The sequence below is a fragment of the Equus caballus genome, chromosome 13 (assembly GCF_041296265.1).
Source record: "Equus caballus isolate H_3958 breed thoroughbred chromosome 13, TB-T2T, whole genome shotgun sequence".
In the NCBI taxonomy this organism is placed as follows: Eukaryota; Metazoa; Chordata; class Mammalia; order Perissodactyla; family Equidae; genus Equus; species Equus caballus.
The window spans coordinates 2,222,905-2,242,632 of record NC_091696.1 but is presented as its reverse complement, the minus strand read 5'-3'; the positions used below and the strand labels follow the sequence as shown (position 1 = coordinate 2,242,632).

The 19,728-nt window shown below is 61.4% G+C and overlaps 1 protein-coding gene across 3 annotated transcripts in view; it reads right to left on the bottom strand.

The window, feature by feature from the left end:
- Positions 1 to 15,429, bottom strand: part of AMZ1 (archaelysin family metallopeptidase 1) — a 29,190-nt gene extending 13,761 nt beyond the window's left edge. Inside the window, exon 1 of one of the 3 annotated variants that reach the window (XM_070231386.1) lies at positions 15,330 to 15,429. The gene's annotated coding sequence lies outside the window, so the exon portion shown is untranslated. Of the gene's footprint in view, positions 1 to 5,337; positions 5,503 to 15,124; positions 15,263 to 15,329 lie in introns of those variants that run through there. The other 2 variants (XM_001492380.7, XM_070231385.1) reach the window with 2 other exon arrangements.
- Positions 15,430 to 19,728: the final 4,299 nt, after the last annotated feature.

The window sequence follows — 19,728 nt, the reverse complement described above, 5'->3', positions numbered from 1 at the left end:
TGCAATCTTACATCCATTTGACACAGCATATCTTAAGCATTTTCCAAAATCCTTAAACATCCTATTAAAAAAAACGCCATTTTTGAGGGCTGGTCAAAAACACCATGATGAACGTCTTTGTACGTAGGTGTGGGGTTCCCGGAAGAGAAGATACTGGGTGCAGATGTTGAAGGAATCTTGATCTGTATTGCCACTGCTTTCCAGAAAGGTCATGCCAATTTACAGCCCCATCGGCCCCCAAATTTCTAAGTAGCCAGCAGCAAATAAAAATCATCGCCGGAAGCACTGAGTCCGCCCACCCCGCCATGTTCCAGGCGGGGCTCCCTGGCTTCAACACCCCAGGAAGTGGGTACAGTTACTGTCCCCATTTTTAAGAGGGTGAAACTGAGGCAGAGTGAGGTTGAAAGTAGGCAAAGCCACACAGCTCGTAGGGATGGGAGGCGAGATTGGAACGCACTGATTTTCAAGCACCAGCTGCCCGTCACCGGAGCAGCGGGGCCCCCACCTTCCCAGGAGCCCCGTCCAGACCCCCGTCTCCACCGCCAGACTCCAGGCAACGCTGGCGGTTTGCAATGCAGTGAAAAATCCACTGCTGGACTGTAGGAGGAAACACCAGATGCACAGACCCTTGAGGGCCAAATCACATGGCATCAGGAAGGGCCACAGGAGGCAAGCTCTCCAGGGGCCAGAAAAGTGCAAGGAGGAAGCAGCGAGGACAGAAGGTGAGCCAGAAGGAGCCAAGAGGGCTCCCAGCTCGCAGCACAGAGCATGGGTGGGCTGCTTCCTTCCTTCCACCGGGAGTCACTAAGGGCCTGCCCGTCTGTGGGGCGCGGCCAACACCCTCGGGCAAAACAGACAGGGGGCCCGGCCTCATGGAGCTTAAATTCTAGAGACGGGAGGCAGACAGTAACAGGCAATAAAAGTAAATACCATCCACACTGTGTGGGAAGGTGACAAATGCCACAGTGAACGAGAAGATGCAGAGGGAGGATGGCCCCGGCCGCACTGCCTTTTTCCAGGGTGACCAGAGAAGCCTCCTTGAGAGGTGCAATCTGGCCGAGACTGGAAGGAGGTGGTTGGGGGTGAGCGGGGGGCATCTGGGCCTAGTGTCCCAAGTGAAGGAGCATGTGCAAAGGCCCTGCTGCAAACACATGCAGGCGCATGCACATGCACACCTCGGTGGGCTCAGAGCAGTGGGAGGCCAGTATGTCGGGAGTGCAGGAGGGAGAGGGGAGATGGCCACGTCGTGCAGCCCTCAGAAGGCTGTTCATTCTTAGAGCTCACGCCTTTCCTGCGGGAGAGGTGGAGAGGGGTGACGGGAGCTGGGTGCCACGTCTCAGGCAGGGCTCTAGGAAGCCTGCCCCTCCCTGGGAGGCCGGGTGTCATGGGATGCGGACACAGACCCCCCCCAGGAAGCTCCAGGAGTGGTTGTGGGCTGTGGGCTCCTGGCAGTCCAGGACCGCAGGGGCCTGCCATGAACTTGGCCCTCTGACTTCTAACCTTGCTGTTCCTCAGTTTCCTCCCAGGCACAGTGGGCTCGGTACAACCTGCCTTCCTTGTCCAGAGCGTGGTGGGACCACAAGAAAAGGAGGAGGTGCCCAGCTCCTGCTGACTTCAGCCCTGTGCCCGCGAGCTGCCTGGACCCGACACCAGTGCCTCTCGCCCACCTGGGTTTGGTCCTGAGCCCGGGTCACCGGCCCCACTTGTGCACCCTGGGCGCTCCCCAGCCCTTCCGCTCAGATACCCTCTCCGCACGGAGCTGGGGCCAGGCTTCACCGCCGATGGCTAGCTCTAAATTACTCCCTTGGCATCACAGCCGCCGCGGAACTCTTTCTGTCATTGAGAGGAGCCTATAAATTTGTTCTCTGGGGCAGCCCAGGGGCCTTTGGGATCCCCAGGAGAGTCTGTATCGAAGCTTTCCAAAGGAGGTGAAGACAGAACAGACACCAATATCCGAGGGCTGCCTGAACCAACCCCAGTCACCATCCCTCACCACGGGCCTCATCCCTGCCCAGGGGGCCCCATCTCTGCCCACGGGCACCATCACACCCCACGGGACCCCATCCCTGCCCACAGGGCCCTCATCCCTCCCCACGGGACCCCCATGCCTCCCCACAGGGCCTCCATCCCTCCCCACGGGGCCTCCATCCCTCCCCATGGGGCCTCCATCCTTCCCCACGGGGCCTCCATCCCTCCCCACAGGCCTCCATCCTTCCCCACGGGGCCTCCATCCCTCCCCACGGGGCCTCCATCCCTCCCCACAGGCCTCCATCCCTCCCCACGGGGCCTCCATCCCTCCCCACAGGCCTCCATCCTTCCCCACGGGGCCTCCATCCCTCCCCACGGGGCCTCCATCCCTCCCCACAGGGCCTCCATCCCTCCCCACAGGCCTCCATCCTTCCCCACGGGGCCTCCATCCTTCCCCACGGGGCCTCCATCCCTCCCCACGGGCCTTCATCCCTCCCCATGGGGCCTCCATCCTTCCCCACAGGGCCTCCATCCCTCCCCACGGGCCTTCATCCCTCCCCATGGGGCCTCCATCCCTCCCCACGGGGCCTCCATCCCTCCCCACGGGCCTTCATCCCTCCCCATGGGGCCTCCATCCTTCCCCATGGGGCCTCCATCCCTCTCCACGGGACCCCCATCCCTCCCCACAGGGCAGCATCCCGTAAACTCCAAGCTCACTTCTTGACCTAACACCTCGTCTGAACCCTCAGCCGCTGTAACGTAGCTCCCAGGATTCACCCACTTTAGGGCCGAGGAGACTGAAGCTCAGAGAGGGGCAGTGTCCCTGCCCACAGACGCCCTGACCCAGGCAAAGCCTCGGGAAATGAAAACGGCCCTTTTATTTCCCAAAAGTTCAAGGGCCCTGCCATGTCCATCCCAGGTGCGACTTGGACCCAAACTAAACCTCGGGGCTGTTTCAGAGAAGACCACGTCATGTGGCATCAGGAAGGGCCATAGCGGCAAGTTCTTGGGGGGACCAGAGAGGACAGACTCTGCGAGCCGGAAGGAGCCGAGACATGCTTGGCGTTTCCCAAGGGGGTGGCCGGGCTGGGGCCACGGTCCTGTGTTTCCGTCTCACAAACCACTGAGCTCCCAAGAGCTTCTGTTTAGCTGGGTTATATCCATCAGTGTTTACCGCGTCTGAACTTAAAACCAAGAAATGAGCGAAACAAGGACACAAAACCCTGCCTCCTTTAGCATCACACACGTGCGTGGCATCACGTGGCCTCTGGAAAAGTCCACTGCCCGCCCGTGAGACAAGGCAAGAGGAAGGGGATTGTTGCGAAAACGGTCTGACCTCACGGGTCCCCTGCAGGGTCCTCCGAACAAACTTTGAGAACTGCTGTTTCCTCTCAGAATCCTCCTCCTTGGGACACCTATTTGCACACCCAGGGGCACACAGGTGCTCGGAGCATCCTCGTGGGAACCCACAACACCCTGCCCTGGCACAGAGCCTCGGGCCGCCAGCCACCTGAGAAGCCCAGAGCTGGGAGCAAGTGGCCACATTAACTCGGACGGGCACAGGCTGGCGGGTCCACAGGACGCGAGGCTCCAGGCTGGGCTTGAGGGTGTTTGAGTCTCTCTGTCCTTCTAAGCAGGTCCTGCTCTCTCTGGGGTCCAGGATACAGACATGTCGGCCCCGACTGCCCATGTGGCCACGTTCATCTTCCTAAGTCACTAAGGGAAACCCCGCCTGACCCTTCTCTCCTGCCAGGTCATTTCTGCCCAAGACCACTCCCCACGCGGAAGCCGCAGTGCCCCGGGAGGGAGCCGCGCTCAGAGCAGGGCGCTTCCCAGCCCTCCCCACTACTTGCCTCCCTGTTAACCTGGGCAATGGTGAATGCCCCTGAACGGAACCTCCAAGACTGAGGCTCTCGGCTGTCGTTCAGGCTCTGCCACAATCCGTCGCGCTCCCCTCATCATTGTCAGGACAGCCCTACTGTGCTCGGAGGAGCGCCTGCCCTGCACCTGAGCTCTGCCCGCACCATCGCCTCCACCTCACGACCCTGTGATGCTGCAGGCGCTATGAGGTCCCCATGTCTCCAAGGGGGAGACCGAGGCTCACGACGTTAAGGGACTTGGCCATGGTCTCACAGCTGGGCGGTAGCTGGGCCCCGTTTCCAGGCCATGCCTCACACTGGAACCCCAGCTCCTAATGTTCTGGTGGGGTTCCAGAAGCAGAGAAGGCCTAACCATCAACACAGGGTGGGACGTCCCCCTCCCGAAAGCACTGATGTCTCTGCCCTGCCACTATTACTCCTGGGGCCCCAGCCAAACTTCTCAGCTGCTTCCCCTTCCTCTGGGGCACCGTGCCCTCCTCTTCCAGCCTCTGTTTTGTCCAGAGGCTGGGAAAGGGCACATCCTGGTACAGGCCACTTCCTCCTGCCCCGGGGCGGGGGGTCTGCCAGCAGGAAGGGCAGGCTGACCAGCCAGGTGATCAAGGGCAGGCTGCCCCGAACCAGGCGGCCCTGGCAACTCGTTCTCCCGTCCAACTGGACAGATGCCCCAGCCTCCGGGGAAGAAAGCACGCTCCGGTTCTTGTAATTCTGAAGACGCTTTGCAAAGCATCCAGCAGCTGCAGCGAGCTATTCATTAGCCGTCAGCTGGAACCTTCAGGGCAATTCAGCAGCCCCCGCAGGAAGGGAGAGATGGGGTTTGGGGTTTTATGCTTCTCAGAAGCTTTCCACTTGCTAGGAGGGGAGCAGACGGCTCAGACCACAGGGGTGTCAGACCCCGGCTTCCTGTTGCAGCTGCCCCCACCTGTGAGCCCCAAATTCCACTCTGGACGCTGTTTCCTTCCCTGTGACAGAGGCCGGGAAGGATGCACCTGCCTCCCGCTGCTGACCCTGTAGCCTTTTTAAGTTTGTCATCTCCTTGTCACCCCATCCCTGCTTTCCCGGTCTGGGTGTGTACCAGCCAAGGAGCTGCCTCCTCCATAGACACCTAAGCGCCGAGAGGCCCCTCCCGCACGCAGGCCAAGGAGCCTGGGGCAGAGGGGAGATTCTCTGCAAGCCTCGGCTCAGGGGACGTCCACGCCCACCCGGCCACCCAGGAAACGCCTGCTTTCCGCCGGGCTCTGCCACTGCCTGTTTGCTGCCATCCCCTGGGGAGCAGATGGTGGGGAGGGGTCGCCGAGCCCCTTTCCTCCCCCAGGCTCCCCAGCCAGGCCAGCCAGGCAGCCCCGACTCAGGCGCCCAGAGCAGAGCCAGGACCCAGGCGCTGTGCCAAACCCTCCGCGCGCCAGACCCCGAGGTCCCCCACCTCCTGGCCCCGCGAGCCCTTCGTGTCCCCGCGGGCCCCGCGCCCCCCGCCTCCCCAGTGCGCCCCTACCTCGCAGCCCCGCGCCTTCACCCTCAGGAGCCGGCAGAGGCGGCGCAGGCAGCATGGGCACTTGGCGAGGGCCACGAAAATCGAGGAGGTCCTGGCGTGACGTCAGCACAGAGGGGCAGGGACCGAGGCGGGACCGGGTAGAAAGTGCGATGGGGCCTCCTGGCTGGAGAGGAGGGCCACACCCTCCCCCACCGCCTCTCGCCCACCGCGCAGGTCACCAATGGGCAGCCCACTGGCCGGAGCCCCTGGACCCCAGACATGGCTTACAGACATCGATCTCTGCTGACTTCTTGCAGAGCATGCCTGGGACACCCCTGACACTCCCAGAAATCCCTGGGGAGACGGGGATGGGGCCTGAGGTCTCAAAGCCCCCAGGGGAGAGAGGTGAGCCAGCGCTGCCCAGGGAAGGCCCTGGCACCAGGGATACCCCAGCAACCTGGGGGTTCAACTCCAGCATATGACACGCAGCCCAGCCCTGTCACCCATCCCCTGCCGGCCCCCCATGAGGATGGAATAAGGATTATTTTAGAACTCTATGTGCCCGGCACAATACGCTAAATGCATTACCTCATGACAGCCTCTCACAAGCCTGCGAGATGACCGTCCTTTCTGTCCCCATTTTACGGATGAGAAACTGAGGACTGGCCAGGGAAAGTGACAGCCCCAGAGGGCAGAGCAGGGGCTAATCACCCCCTGAGCGCAGTGATGGGGGCACCCAGCGCCTGGGCAAGAATAACAGGTGCTACGTGCTCAGGAATGCTGCCATGTAGACGCGGTCCTTCCTCAGAGATGGTCCTGCTGCCTTCAGTCCAGGTGGTCTTTATCCCGGGACATCAAAGGAGGGGCGGCCCCTGTCCACAGGGTCCCTACAACACGCCGCCTCTGGGCCCTGCGTGTCCCCAGGAGAAGGGCAGCCGAGGCCACATCCCGCCACCACAGTGCCGGAGCTGTTAGCCCCGGGAGGCCAGCACGGCCAAGGGGACATCCTCGGGTGGCAGACGGGAGATCCTTTTGCCTGTTGCTGAACTGTGGCTTGCCCTCTCTGAGCCTCGGTGTGCGACAGTCTCGCCCTCCCCAGACTGCCGAGGATCCTCTATGGGATACAGCGGGGACGGCGCCAGGGCCCCAGGGGTCTCGGTGGCCTCTGTACTTCCTACCGTCTTCTCAGGCCGCTGAGCGAGGGCAGTGGCGGCCCCTAACAGCTCCGTCTTCCTTCTCTTCCGCGGCTCAGCGTGATGGCACAGGGCCCTGTCCTGATAGCGAATGCGGCTCAGGCCACAGGCCCCACAGCCTTTCCTGCACCCTACACTGCTCCCCTTTCATGGGCCCAGACCCCAGGCCCCTGGTGCTGAAGAAGGTGGAACAGTCTAGAAGGCGAGGTCTGGAGGGTGGGCAGGGGGACACGCACGCAGAGGGGCCAGCCCTGAGAGTGGCCCGCCTGAGTCGCTGTGGCCCTGAGCGCAGTTTAGGGGCGTTCCCAATACCCACCCCCTCAAAGAGCCTTGACTGAGGACGGGTCCCGGCCGGGAGGATTTCGCAAGGACTCCCCAGCAAGCCCAGGGAGGCGGAAGAAGACTGCTGGGCCCCGGGGCCAGTGACCATCCGAGCACAGAGCCAGCGGTCACGCATCTGGATTCCGGACCCACTGCTGGAACTGCCAGACCAAGAAAGGTCGTATCCCGTCTTTGAGTTGTTTCCTCACCCGCCCCACGGCGACGCCAATGACCCCTGTGGTCTCCTCAGAGCAGGGATGCGGGCTGTTCTAGGTAATGTCACCTGCTGAGGGCGAGTGTCACGGGGATGCTGAGATGGCCATTTGAAACCCCCGTGCACCCCTGCAGCAGCACGAGACACGCTCAATGTCGCTCACGGGGATGGTCCTCCTGCCACCGGACGGGGGCCAGCTTACACGGTCACCTCACGTAACGCTTAGCTGACCCAGTGGGGAAGGAAGCACTGTCACCCCATTTTATGGGTCACACAGCCCGTAAGCTGTCACCTAGATAAAAACCAAGGTCTGTGCAGCTCCAAAGACACTTCATGACCTCATCTCGTCCCAAACCCTAGTGCTTGTCCTGACTTCACCCAGCAACAGACCTCGCCGGCGCTGTTCTGTGGTCTTTCTTCCTCTAGGCCTCCATCTTTTCTTCTGGAACATTCTTCCCCAACATACACCCTGGCACCGCCCATCGCTCTATCCAGCCCAGAGAGGCCTCCCCTGGACGGCCCACCTGAGGACCCCCACGCACCCTCTCCTCACCCGGCTTCAGTTCTGCAGCTCGGACGGCGACCCGAGGCCACATTCACTGCCCTGTCCCCCACCCATCCCTCCTGCTAGGACTTGATCAGCCCCCAAAACAGAGCCTGGAAAACAGTAGGTGTCCCATAGATGTTTGCTGAGTGGAGAGAGACACTGTCACATAAATGGAAACTGCTCCAGCCTGTCTTTATGTCCAGTCAGGGTCATTCATTCCCTTAACAAACCTCTGCCGACGCCAGCTTGGGGCCAGGATGGGAGGGGGATGGGGAAGCCTCCGTGCAGGCCTCCGGGGGCCACAGGGACCTCTGAGCCCTGCCCCTGGGGTAGGGTGCGCAGTGGCTGCAGCCCGGGTTTGAGGGCCACGTTGGTCCCCATCTGGCCAGGTCTCAGCTTCTCTTCTGCTGCCGTCCTGGAGGCCTTGGTCCGGGAGCCCCGGGGGGACCCCAGAGCGGCTGGGCGTGAGCCCCAGGCCTCCGAGCTGCCCACCCAAAGGGACAGGTCACCCCGTCTCCTCCTGGAACTCTGGGCTAGCCCCCAGTGGGGAGGGCCTGGGCTGCCACCACCCGGATCCTCAGCTCCCCCCTGGGGCTGGCGCCCAGGAGGTCCTTTAGGGGCTGAGCTCCATGCTCAGACTAGTAAACAGGGTCGTTATCCCTCAGCCAAGGTGCTGGATCCCAGAGCAGAGCTGCCGAAAGGAGGGCATACCTCAGAGGCCGGAGACACGCAGTCTGAGACCGTCACAGCGAGGGGAGGCGGGTGTGGGCACGCACATCTCCCGACAGCCCACTAGGCAGGCCCTGTGCGCCCCTTAAAGCCTTTGTCTACTCAGCCCTGTGTCCAGGAAGGACCAGGGACAAGCACTGTGCAGGGGCCAGGCCGCCTGGCAGCCCAGAGAGGAGGGGCTCCCGGAGGGGCAGGACGGGAAGAGGCCTCAGGGCCTCCGGGGTCTTCCTTAGATGAAGCCATCCCATGGAGCAGAGGTCAAAGTCACATGGCAGGATGGAGGGGTGCAGGCTGGTGGGAAAATGGAGGCCGACTGTTCTTTCGGGGTGACGGGAGGAACGGGTGACAGCAGCCGCTCAGGAGCACAGAGGAAGATGTTCTAGGACGGGGGTGGCAGAATGCGGGGGGCAGGGCTGGGGTCTGGGCTGTGGGGGCCGGAGGTGGCCTCATTCAACCCACACACCAGGTGCTGCCCCCATGGGGAGCGAGCATCCGTTTTTGGGCAGGGCCTGCACCCCTCCCAGCCCGGATGGTGAAGGTGGGGCTGGCGGTGGATGGAAGTCCTGGAAGGGTCTCCCTGCCACCCTGTCTCTGCACAGCTGGAGAGGGACCCCGAGGGACAGCCCTGGTACAACATGTCGGCAGGGTGAGGCGAGAGGCCCCCCAGGGGCTCCCTTCAGGTTGGGGATCCAGGCCCAGTGCCGGGACCTGCTCTCCTTTGGGCTGCGAGCGTCGTGGTGCACTCAAGCTGCCCTCACGCAGACAGCCTGGGAAGCGGTGCTCCCCGCCGGGGTTCTCCTGGGGACCCCCACCCCCAGCACACTGATGTCTTAAGACCCTGTGTCCACACCGAGTCTGGTCGTGTGCCTGTCTCCTTGCCCATCATATGACCCCCAAGGTGTCCTCCCATCTGGGGGCCAAGACAGACCATGTTAATTCAAGCAGCTTCTACTCTGAGTCCCGACTCAGGAGGCACAGTGAGCGCGTGAGGTGGGGGGATGGACACCCCACACCGTCCCCAAGGCCACCTGGGTGGTCAGGAGGAATCTCCCGCCTCCGGGCCCCTCTGGTTGGGTCAGGGTCCGCCTCCCACGGGAAGCCTCCCCAGTGTGCTACTGGGGTCAGGAGCTCCTCTCTGGTGGACCATCCGGCTGGCCGCTGCCAGCTTCCCTGGGGTCTGTCTGTCCCTTCCCTGGGGTCCTGTCGAGGGCCAGTGGGCTGGGGGAGTGGAGCAAAGGGAGTCTAAGTTCTCAAGACACACACCTTGAGTGAGGGCCACCTTTTCTCCCAGTCCCCACACCCTGCGGCCATGAGGCCAGCACCCCCGCTCAGCCCAGGACCAGCTGCGAGTGTGGCCCGGGCCCCGTGCCACTGCCTCCGAGCGAGCAGAGAGGACCCCCCAGTGCAGGGGGTCCGCCGTGGAGGCGGCCTCATCGCTCCAGCTCGAACGCAGAGACTTTCCCCCAAGCCGCGCTTTCCCTCTGGAAACCTCCACGGTAAGGGCTTCCTTGGAGCCGAAGGCCGCCAGGCCCGCCCCGCCTCATTCTGCAGAAACGCCCCCACGGATGGCTGAGGGATTGGTCACCGTCATCCCCAACACTGCAAGAGAATTTTGTTTGAGCCTTGAGAAATGCTCCGACAACAGACATCCATTGTAGGAGAATTGGAAAATTCTGAAAAATAAAAACAGAACTCAAGACTCCAGAATCCAGCCACCAAGAGGTGACCTCTCTTAACTTTTTGTCAGATGTCCCTCAGATAATTGTTTTTTCCTCCACATTTAACTATATATGTAACACAGCCAGCCCTGGTGGTCTGGTGGTTAAGATCCGGCACTCTCACCACCACAGCCCGGGTTTGTGTCCCGGTCAGGGAACCACACTCTCATCTGTCAGTTGTCATGCTGTGGCGGCTGCGTGTGGCTGTGATGCTGAAAGCTCTGCCACTGGGATTCCTAACACCAGCAGGGTCACCCGTGGTGGACAGGTTTCAGTGGAGCTTCCAGACTCAGACAGACTAGGAAGAAGGACCTGGTCACCCACTTCCGAAAAGATTGGCCATGAAAACTCTGTTTTCATGCACTGGAAGGGGAGAGGATGGCACAAAAAGACCGGGCAGGGTTCCGCTCTGCTGTGCACAGGGGCACTGGGGGTCAGAATCGACTCACGGCACCAGTAAACCTAACGACACTTAAATATATTTTTAAGGGGTTCGCACTACTTATTCTGTTCTGCCAGCCGCTTCCTCATGTAACACCCTGCCCTGTCCACAGCCAGAAATCGGTGTCCTCACTCTACTGCGCTGCGTTTTGCTTCCCGGAGGAATCGCCTAGTTCGGGACAGGGCGGTTTTTCCCGGTTTCTCGCTCTCTTACGTGTATACCTAGACGGCACTGTGATAATCTGGTTTCCGTAAATCTTCGTTGTACAGGTATCCAATTGCTCCCCCATGGGATAAATCCCTACAAATGGATTCTGGCTGCCAACGCTACACTTTTGACGCATGGGGCTGCGAGGATTTTCCGATTTATTGCTGTGGGGCGCAGAGAACTCGGAACCTGAGAAATGCTCACGTCCTCTCCTGAGACTGGTTATTCCACAGAAGGTGTGGGACGCCACCTCCCACTCGTCTAGCCCTGCTGTGGCTGCAAAGGGACAGGAGCAGCTGGAATAGTTACTACCTGTCAAGTCTCCTCCTTTCACCTCCTGGTTAGCAGGTGAAATTGGAAATCCAGATGAGCCCCCGTTCATCCAGAAGGGTCCTTGCCCTAAGGTGGGGGGGTGCCTGGTGCCAGGTCCCCCAGAACACAGAGGCAGCCCACTGACTCCCAGCCCAGGGTCAGCTGAGGCTTGAGGGAGCCAATGCATGGTCAGCCCACCACACCCCCTGCACACAGGACACATTCGTCCCAGACCCCAGACCTCTCTTGTGAAGCCACCTCGTTAGAGCCAATTCTAGAAACGGGCCGTGATATGGGGTTCCCTGTCCTTCCAGCCAGGCGGACAAAGGGTGCCGCCCCAACCTTCATGCTCACTGCCATCCTCCGCCCCGGGCAGATCTGGGGTACCAGAGGGCCGTGTGGCCCCAGGAAGCTGCCTCACCTCACTGTGCCCCCGTTTCCCAGGGGATTGAATAGAGGTCCCCAAAGGATGTGCCCAGCGGACCCTCAGAACGGGATCTTATTTGGAATAAGGGTCTTCGCAGATGTCAGTGAGGTAAGATCTCAAGATGAGTCATCCTGGATTAAGACGGGCCCTAAATCCAATGGCGGGTGTCCTTATAAGAGGCAGGAGAGGAGAAGACACAGAGACACAGAGAGAAGAAGGCCGGATGACACCGGAGGCAGAGATGGAGGACACGGCCACAAGCCAAGGGATGCCGGGAGCCCCCTGAAGCTGGAAGAGGCAGGAGGGAGCCTCCCCCGGAGCCCCTGCAGGGAGGCGGCCCCGGGACACCTGGATCCCGGCCTCCAGAACTGGGAGAATCAATTTCTGTTGTTTTAAGCTCCTGAGCTTGTGACAATTTGTTCCGGCGGCCCAGGAAAGCAACACAAGTGGAAAAACAAGAAAATGCTCCCTGTGGCTGTTGTTGGGATTAGAAAAATGCACAGAGTGTTCTCAGCACATAGTAGGTCCTTAGAAGAGGTAGCCGTTCAGTCAGCAAGCACTCGGACACCTGCTGTGTGCCAGGCGCTGGGCTGGGGGACGGGGGCTTCCTCTGTCCACTGGCCCCAGGCAGGGTGAGGGCAGGGCCAGAGAAGGACGGAGGGGCCGAGGACGGCTTCTCGGAGCTCGGGCCACAGGAGACAGGCCAGACAGGATGAGCCGGGCTCTCGGGCCAAGACGGGGCCTGACAGGCGGAGGGGACGGCGTGAGCAAAGACCCAAAGGCAGAGCGGGCAGGGCCTTTGGGGACATGAAGTCACTGGATGGGTCTGGAGTGAAGGGTGCAAGACAAGGAGCAGTGGGCGGTGTGCGGTGGGGGGCAGGCGACGTTCAGGTGGCAGGCGAGGGGGGCCGAGCCGGGGCCCAGGCAGGGGACGGGGGAGGAGGCCCTCAGTGCTGGCCTGCGGGACCTGGGGTCCACTCGAGTGGGCAGTGACGTGGAGTCAAGGCCTCCTCCAGGCCAGGGGCTCCCGGCCGTGCCTCAGTTTCCCCAGGCCTCCTGTCCCACCAGTGCTCCCAGCGTTGAGCCATGTTTCACTGTAGGAATTCGAGGAAGCCAAGGACCCTCCTGCCCGCCGGGAGCTGCCCGGCAGCCAGTTTAAAATGACCGTTTAGGGAGTGCCCACCCTGGGTGCCCGGGGACCCCACTCCCCGGGACCTCCAGCCCTCTCCCACTGACCTGGGCTGGCAGGGGGCCCTCTCAGGCCTGGGGGAACAGAAGCCCCTGGTGTTCGAGGCAAGACAGGGGGCTTAGGGCCAGGGCAGACGGAGCGCCCTCTGCAGGGGTGGGGGGCAGAGAGGGGCTGGGGCTGCCTGCCTGCCCGTGAGGCCCCTCTGAGCTCTGGATCAGTGTCCACTCTGGGCGTCCGGCTCTGAAAGCCCTTGTTCCCTCCAGGGAGCTGGGGGGGTGGGCTGGGGGGTGGGCTCAGCTCAGTTACCCGCAACATACACACACCCAGGGCCCTGCCCCTCCTGGTGGCAGCACGGGGTCCCTCCCGGACCACCCAGAACCCTCATGGGCTCAGCCAAGGCTGGGGTGGGGGCGGGGTAGACGCCTGAGAGGGGTTCTCTGGCCAGCGCCCCCTTCCCTCTGCCTCTCTCTGTGTCTGCCTGTGTGTCTCTCCTGGGGCATCTTGCTCCCTGTCTCTGTCACCGTGTACCTCCTTCCATCTCATTCTCTTCGCCTCTCGTGGTTTGTGTGGTAAGGGGACGGGAGAGAAACCCCACATGTTGCTTCTCAAACAGAAGCAGAAAGACAGGGCCGGTGGGGCATGCGGGAGACATCTGCTGGAGCACCCACGCCCCCCTCGGGCGCGGCCCTGCTCCTGGCCACATCTGTCCCCATCAGGGTCAGTCCGCACCTGGACCACCTGAAGACTTTCCCGTCAGACCTGGACGTTGCCCATTTGGGTTCCACAGCTCTTGCATTTGGTCCCCAACAACAACAATAATAATATCTCCATCATCGGGGCCCAGAGCAGGGCCAATGGGGGGATTCGGGACGGAGCCCCCATCCTGCTCAGTCTCTCCTCCAGCCACGCCCAGCTCGGGCGGTCCTCCAGACTGAGGTAGGAACACAGTCAATGTCGGCACTCTGGAAGGTCTCTGACCCCGGGGCGGCCTGCCCCGCACGTGTCGCTCAGCTCGTCTTCAGTGGACACCGGGGTCTCAAAGGCTCGGGTTTGGTGATTTGGCCGGGGGCCCACCCTGGGATTTGGGATGTCCTTACCCCCAGAGAGAACCCAGCAGGCCCCTCCTCCACCCTGTTGTCAGGCACGCCTGGCCCCAGGCTTGGCCCCCTAGTGAGACCTGGGGAGGCCCGGAGCCCAGTAGGAGGAGATCCCCAGGCCCCGGGCAGCCCTGTGAGAAGACGGGGCCCCTGGCTATGCCGAGCCCTGCCTGAGGGGTCCCAGCTTTGTGGCCAGTTTGAGTCCTCAGAACCCATGGTCCAGAAGCTTCTGCAAGCAGGCACACGAGGGAGGGGCTGGTCAGGGAAGGTGCTGGGGGAGGGTCCCTGGTGGAGCCACAGTCAGCCTGAAGTGGCCCCCCGGGGGAAGCAGTGGGCCGGTGTCAGGGGCCACCGCGGGAGGCATTGACTCTGCCCTCACCCCCACAGAGCTGGGAGGGCTGTGCAAACAGGCAGGCCCCCGCCCCCGTCACCCTCCTGGGGGAGGTGTGAGCTCCTGCCGTGTCCACGCGCCTGCACCCCAGCCTTGGAGCCCGCAGACGGCTAAGAACCCGCCCGGGGCCACGGACACCGGCCTGCTCCTGAGGCTCTGTGGCCGGAGCTTAATGCCTGTCCAAGAGTCGGCTCTGGAGGAGCCCAGGGAAGTCCCCAGGGGCGCTGGGGTCTTCTGGAAGGGCATGCTGGGTGGGCCACACACCCCACCCAGCCTGGAACAAGAAGCCTGCAGGGGCTGGTGATTCAGGCCGCTGTGGTGTCCGGCCTGTCGGAGACGTCAGAGAGCAGGGTGTGGGTAATGGGGCTTCCCGGTGGGGCAGCCCTGGGGGGCTCGAGCACCTCACCTTCAGGGAACCCAAACCTTCCCCCAGACTGCTCTGCCCTCAGCGCTTCCCATCCCAGGAATGCACCGTCCCTGCCCCTCCCCTCTTTCTCATCCCCCACCGCCCCCAGGGAGCAGCTGGTCAACCTCCCACTGCCCCCAGCCCCAGGCCAGCCCCCTCCACCCTCCCCCTGGCCCCTTCCAAGCGACACACCCGCCACCAGATGAAGCCACACACCCCGCAGAAGCCTTTCAAAATCTCCCTTTGCTCTTAGGATAACGCACCATCCTCCTACTGGGGCCTTGACGCCCCGACGCCCTCGCCCACCACATCCCACCCCGCCAGCTGGCAGCGCCCCTTGGTTGTCCGTCCCAGACGCGCACCGTCTTTCCACCTCTGGGGTCCCCCTGCCCAGAGGGCGCCCCTTCTATCCCGGCGCCCGCAACCCCGGCTGGGTCCCCCAGATTAGGATGAGGCCCCGAGCCCCGCCAGCCTCTCGTTCCTCGGCCTCGCTCCGCGCCCCTCCCCTGGAGCCCCGCCCTCCCCGGCCACCTCCCACCCGCGCCGAGACTCTCGGCCCCGCCGCTTCCTCCCGGCAGCCCTCCCGTCGCGCGCTCCCCTCGGCACTGCAGGTACCTGGTCGGGGCTGTCCTCGGCGGAACCGCAGCCGGGGCGGGGGCAGCGGCCGTCTGCTCGTCCCCGCGGGCGCCCGGCCCCGTGCGGGCGCTCAGCCTCGGTGGCCGGGCCACCCCGCCTCACCGCGCTGCGCGGGAGCCCCCGTCCCCGCACACGCCCGCGTCCCTGCCCGCGCCCGGCACTCGGCGCACCCACACGGACGCACCTGCCGCCGTGCACACACAGGCACACGCGCGCACGCGGCGACCCGCTCCGAACGCACCGCACCCCGGCGCCCACGTGCCCGCCGCACGCGCTGCCCCGAGCCCTCCCTCCCCGCGGCCCGGCCACCTCCTCGCTCGCGCCGCCCGCCACCCTCACGCCGAGGAGCTGCTGCGGCCGCCTCTGCCCGCGGGTGTTTGCCAAGCGGTTTCCATGGCGACACGTCTTGGCTCTGACAGGCCCAGATGAGTGCAGGGAAGACGTCTCCAGGAGGGGACAGACTCGAGGTCTATGTGTCCTCAGGCTCGGGAGAGGGGATGCTCCCACGAGGGGAGACGCCCCCCTGCCCTGAACTAGCCTTGCACCCTGCCAAGGAGGCTCCCGGACTCCCTCTGGGCTACATGCTACAGGAGCTGCCTTAGGTCATTCGGTCATTCAACAAACGCGAGCTGGTTGCAAAGCTGCCTGAGGGATGGGCTCAGCTCACAAAGGGCTCATGGTCGTGTCCTATTGTCCCCACTGCCCCACTGAAGGCCCATCCTGGGCAGGTCAGTGACTCCTTGAGCACCACAGCTCAGCTGCCCACCTTCTCAGGGGTTGGCTCCACAGGGCAAGGATGCCAGGCTCCCCTCTGTGGAAGATCAACTGCAAAACCAACCCCATTCTCTGCCCCGCCCCGAACCATCTGGGCCCTCCAGTCAGGAGGTGGAGCCTGTAACCCCGCTCTTGAATCCAGCCTGTCTTGTGACTTGCTTCGGCCAAAAAGGGGGACAGAAGTGATGCTGCACCAGCCCTGAGCTTAGGCCTCATGCCGTGCCTGCTTCTGCTGCTCTCTTGGACCCCTGAGATAGCGTGAGAGCAAGCTGGGGCTGGTCTGCTGGGAGGCGAGAGAACACAGGGAGCCCCAGGCTCCCGGCTGAGGCCACCCGAGATGGCCTAGCCCCTAGCCAACCCACCAGCTGCCCACAGCACACAAGAGCCAGCCCAGAGCAGGAGGACCGCCCAGGTGGCCCCAGGCCCTTTACAAATAGTGAAGCGTTGTGGTCTTCAGTCACTTGAGGTTATTTGTTACCCAGCAGTGGCTAACCGATACACCCTCTTTCAAGGGCGCTGGCCAGCAGCCACCAACCTCACTGAATGCCCTAAAAGCTCCCCCAGGACGCTGAGGACCTGCCCAGAGTGTGAGGGCTTTACACAGACCTACTATGTGCCAGCCCTGTGCTGAAACCAAGAGACAGAGCTGCGTGTGTAAGGCTCATCTCTGCCGTCTAGGAGACCATAGCACTGAGGGGGGGCCACCAGTCCCGGCTGACAGGTAGCAGCAGGTGGGTGACCTGCTCAAGGCCCGGGTCACTCAGGAGCAGGCAGGTGTGGCCGCAGTACCCGGCTGGAGCAGAGCTCTTCCTCTCTCCCCCCAGGGGCACCTGTTCAGAAGCATTTCACTTCCTGTGTGACGGCAAGGACTGGGACATCACAGGTGCGATTTTTCAGTCCCTGTTCACTGAGGACTGTGGCTCAGGGCTATGCTGGCGCGGCTTCTGGTGGGCGGCCCCCTGCCCCATCCCTGAGCTGAGAGCCGGGCCGGGTGGCGCTTGTGCCCGGGTGATCCAGTTCTCCCCACTAGCATGTCAGCCGTTCAGAGCTCTTCAGCTGACAGCTTACAACGTCTCACCCAGCCTTCTCGGGGCCTGTGGTGAGAGGGTTGGTGTAGACGGCCCAGCCCACTTTCCCTGGGAAGGGAAACCTGCACAGGAACAGTGACCGCGTTCGGCTTGGGCTGCCGTGCCGTGATGGGGCGTCCCAGCCAAAGTCCACTCTGATCGGTGCCCCCGTTCAGAGAGCATTTGCCGATACCTGCCAACACCTGTTCGGCGGCCTCGTGGGGCAAGGGGACAGAAGTCGGGGCCCGTCCTGCCCAGAGTGTGGAGTATATGGAAGACCCACCCCACCTGAAACTGGAAACCTGCGGGGCTGTGCTCGTAGAGTAGGAACGGATCAGAAGTAACCCTGCCCCTCCAACCTGCTCCAGACCCCCGGGAGCCGCGGGAAGGAAGAAGTCCCTGAGAAGCCAGCGCTCCAGACCTGCCATGCGCTGACGTGAGACTGGGTGGCGCAAGGACTCCAAGCAGCGACCTTGGATTGAGGGGTCCCCACCGTACTCCTCCCCACAAGGGTGCCCTTCCACCTAGGCCTCCAAGCATCCCCACGGAGAAGCTTTTTAAAGCCAGTGGTCGGCACGCAGTTAGAGATGGCCAAGAACATGTGGGAACAACGCGCCGTGAGAGGGCTCACCTGGGCTGCAGGTCCTGGAGTTGTTACGCGTTGTGGCAGACACTGGCTGGCGGGTCCCACTCACTCTGTCCCGTGCACTCGGCCTTACTATGTGCCCAGAATCCTTCGTGGTTAGGCATGGCCACATGACTGAAGTCTGGGCTGTGAGATGCGGATAATAGGAACAGGTGCAACTTCTGCACCTCGCCCATAGAAACCTCTATCTGATCCTGCGTGCTCCTCTCTCGTTTCTGCACGCTGGCAGGGACCCAAACCCTAGCAGCCTTAGGAACCACGGCTGATGATGAGAAGGTGCCAGAACGAAGGGGCCTGGTCCTCCTTTCACCACCCGGAGGGAAGCCGCCCAACGGCAAGAACTGCAGGGCACTACTCTGTGGGCAATAAGTGAAGTCGTGTCCGTTTGAGCCGTGACGTGTTATCGTAACTAATATAGATCCAGACTGTGAGACAAATGAGCTTATTATGTTTTAAGAAGTCAAACACAAGCTTGAAAATGTCAGCACAGAACAGGAAGCCATATACAGTGACAACAAATTTATAAGAAGCACAAATAAAACGTAACATAGGGAACTCAAAAGATGGAAAATACTGAGGAGAGGCTAAAGGTGTGGAGGAAGAAGTGAGATCTCAGATGTTTCTGGAGTTCTAGAAGGAGAGAAAGAGAATGTGCATCAGAGACAATATTTGAAGGGAGAGTGGCTGAGAATTTGCCAGAACTGAGGGAAAACACCAATGCACAGATTCAAGAACCCCAGTGAATCCCAAGAAGAATAAACGAAAGGAAATTCTCATCTGCACATGACAGTAGAATCCAGAAAACCAAAGACAATGAGAAAAGTCTTAAAAGCAGCAGAGGAAAAAGACAGGTGACCTTCAAGAAGCAGTTAGACTGACGGCAACCTCTTGGCCACAATGACGGAAGTCAGCGGACCATGGAATGTGCTTGATGTGGCCCAGAGCACGGAAGAAAGGACCTGCCAACCCAGGATTGATACTCCATGTAAATATATTCCAAGAATGAAAGTGAGCACATTCTAAAACAAACCAAAATAGATTTCTTTTTGAGGAAGCTTGGCCCTGAGCTAACATCTGCTGCCGATCCTCCTCTTTTTGCTGAGGAAGACTGGCCCTGAGCTCACATCCATGCCCATCTTCCTCTACTTTATATGTGGGACGCCTGCCACAGCATGGCTTGATAAGCAGTGCCATGTCCACACCCGGGATCTGAACTGGTGAACCCTGGGCTACCGAAGCAGAGCGCAAGAACTTAACTGCTACGCCACCGGGCCAGCCCCCAAAATAGATATTTATACCACCAGGCTCTCCTGGGGTGCTTGTTAAAAATGCAGGTTCATTGGCCCCATTGCAGACCTCCTGCTTCAGAAACTCTGACATAGGGCCCAGAAATCTGTCTGTGGCCAAGTGACTCTGACAGTCCCAATGCTGGTGATTTCCCACGGTGTGGAATAAGGTAGGGCTTTGCAAGAGACCATGCTGAAGAGGCTGACAGGCACCTGGCCTAAAGGGTCTTTTGCGCCAGCCTGCAGGCAATGGGGAGCCATGGCAGGTTCTAGGCAGGGAAGTGACAATGACCAAATTTAGACAGATGACTTTGGCAGCCAGAGAGGGGAAGAGATTTGAAGGAGGGAAGGCTGGTGGAAGGAGATCCATTAAGAAGTGGTCGCACGGGCCAGCCCGGTGGCCGAGTGGTTAAGTTTGCCCACTCTGCTTTGGCGACCCAGGGTTTCACCAGTTCAGATCCTGGGTGTGCACATGCCACCACTCATCAGGTCACGCTGAGGCAGCATCCCACACAGCACAACCAGAGGCATTCACAACTAGAATATACAACTATGTACTAGCTGCGGGGGGGGGGGGGGGGGGGGGGAGCGGAGAGGGGCGCTTTGGGGAGAAGAAGAAGAAAAAAAGATTGGCAACAGAACTTAGCTCAGGTGCCAATCTTTAAAAAAAAAAAAAAGTGGTTTCAGCCATAAAACTCCTAGAAGAAAATACAGGCGTTATGTTCTTTGACATCGGTCTCAGCAGCATCTTTTGGAATACCATGTCTACTCAGGCAAGGGGAACAAAAGAAAAAATAAACAAATGGGACT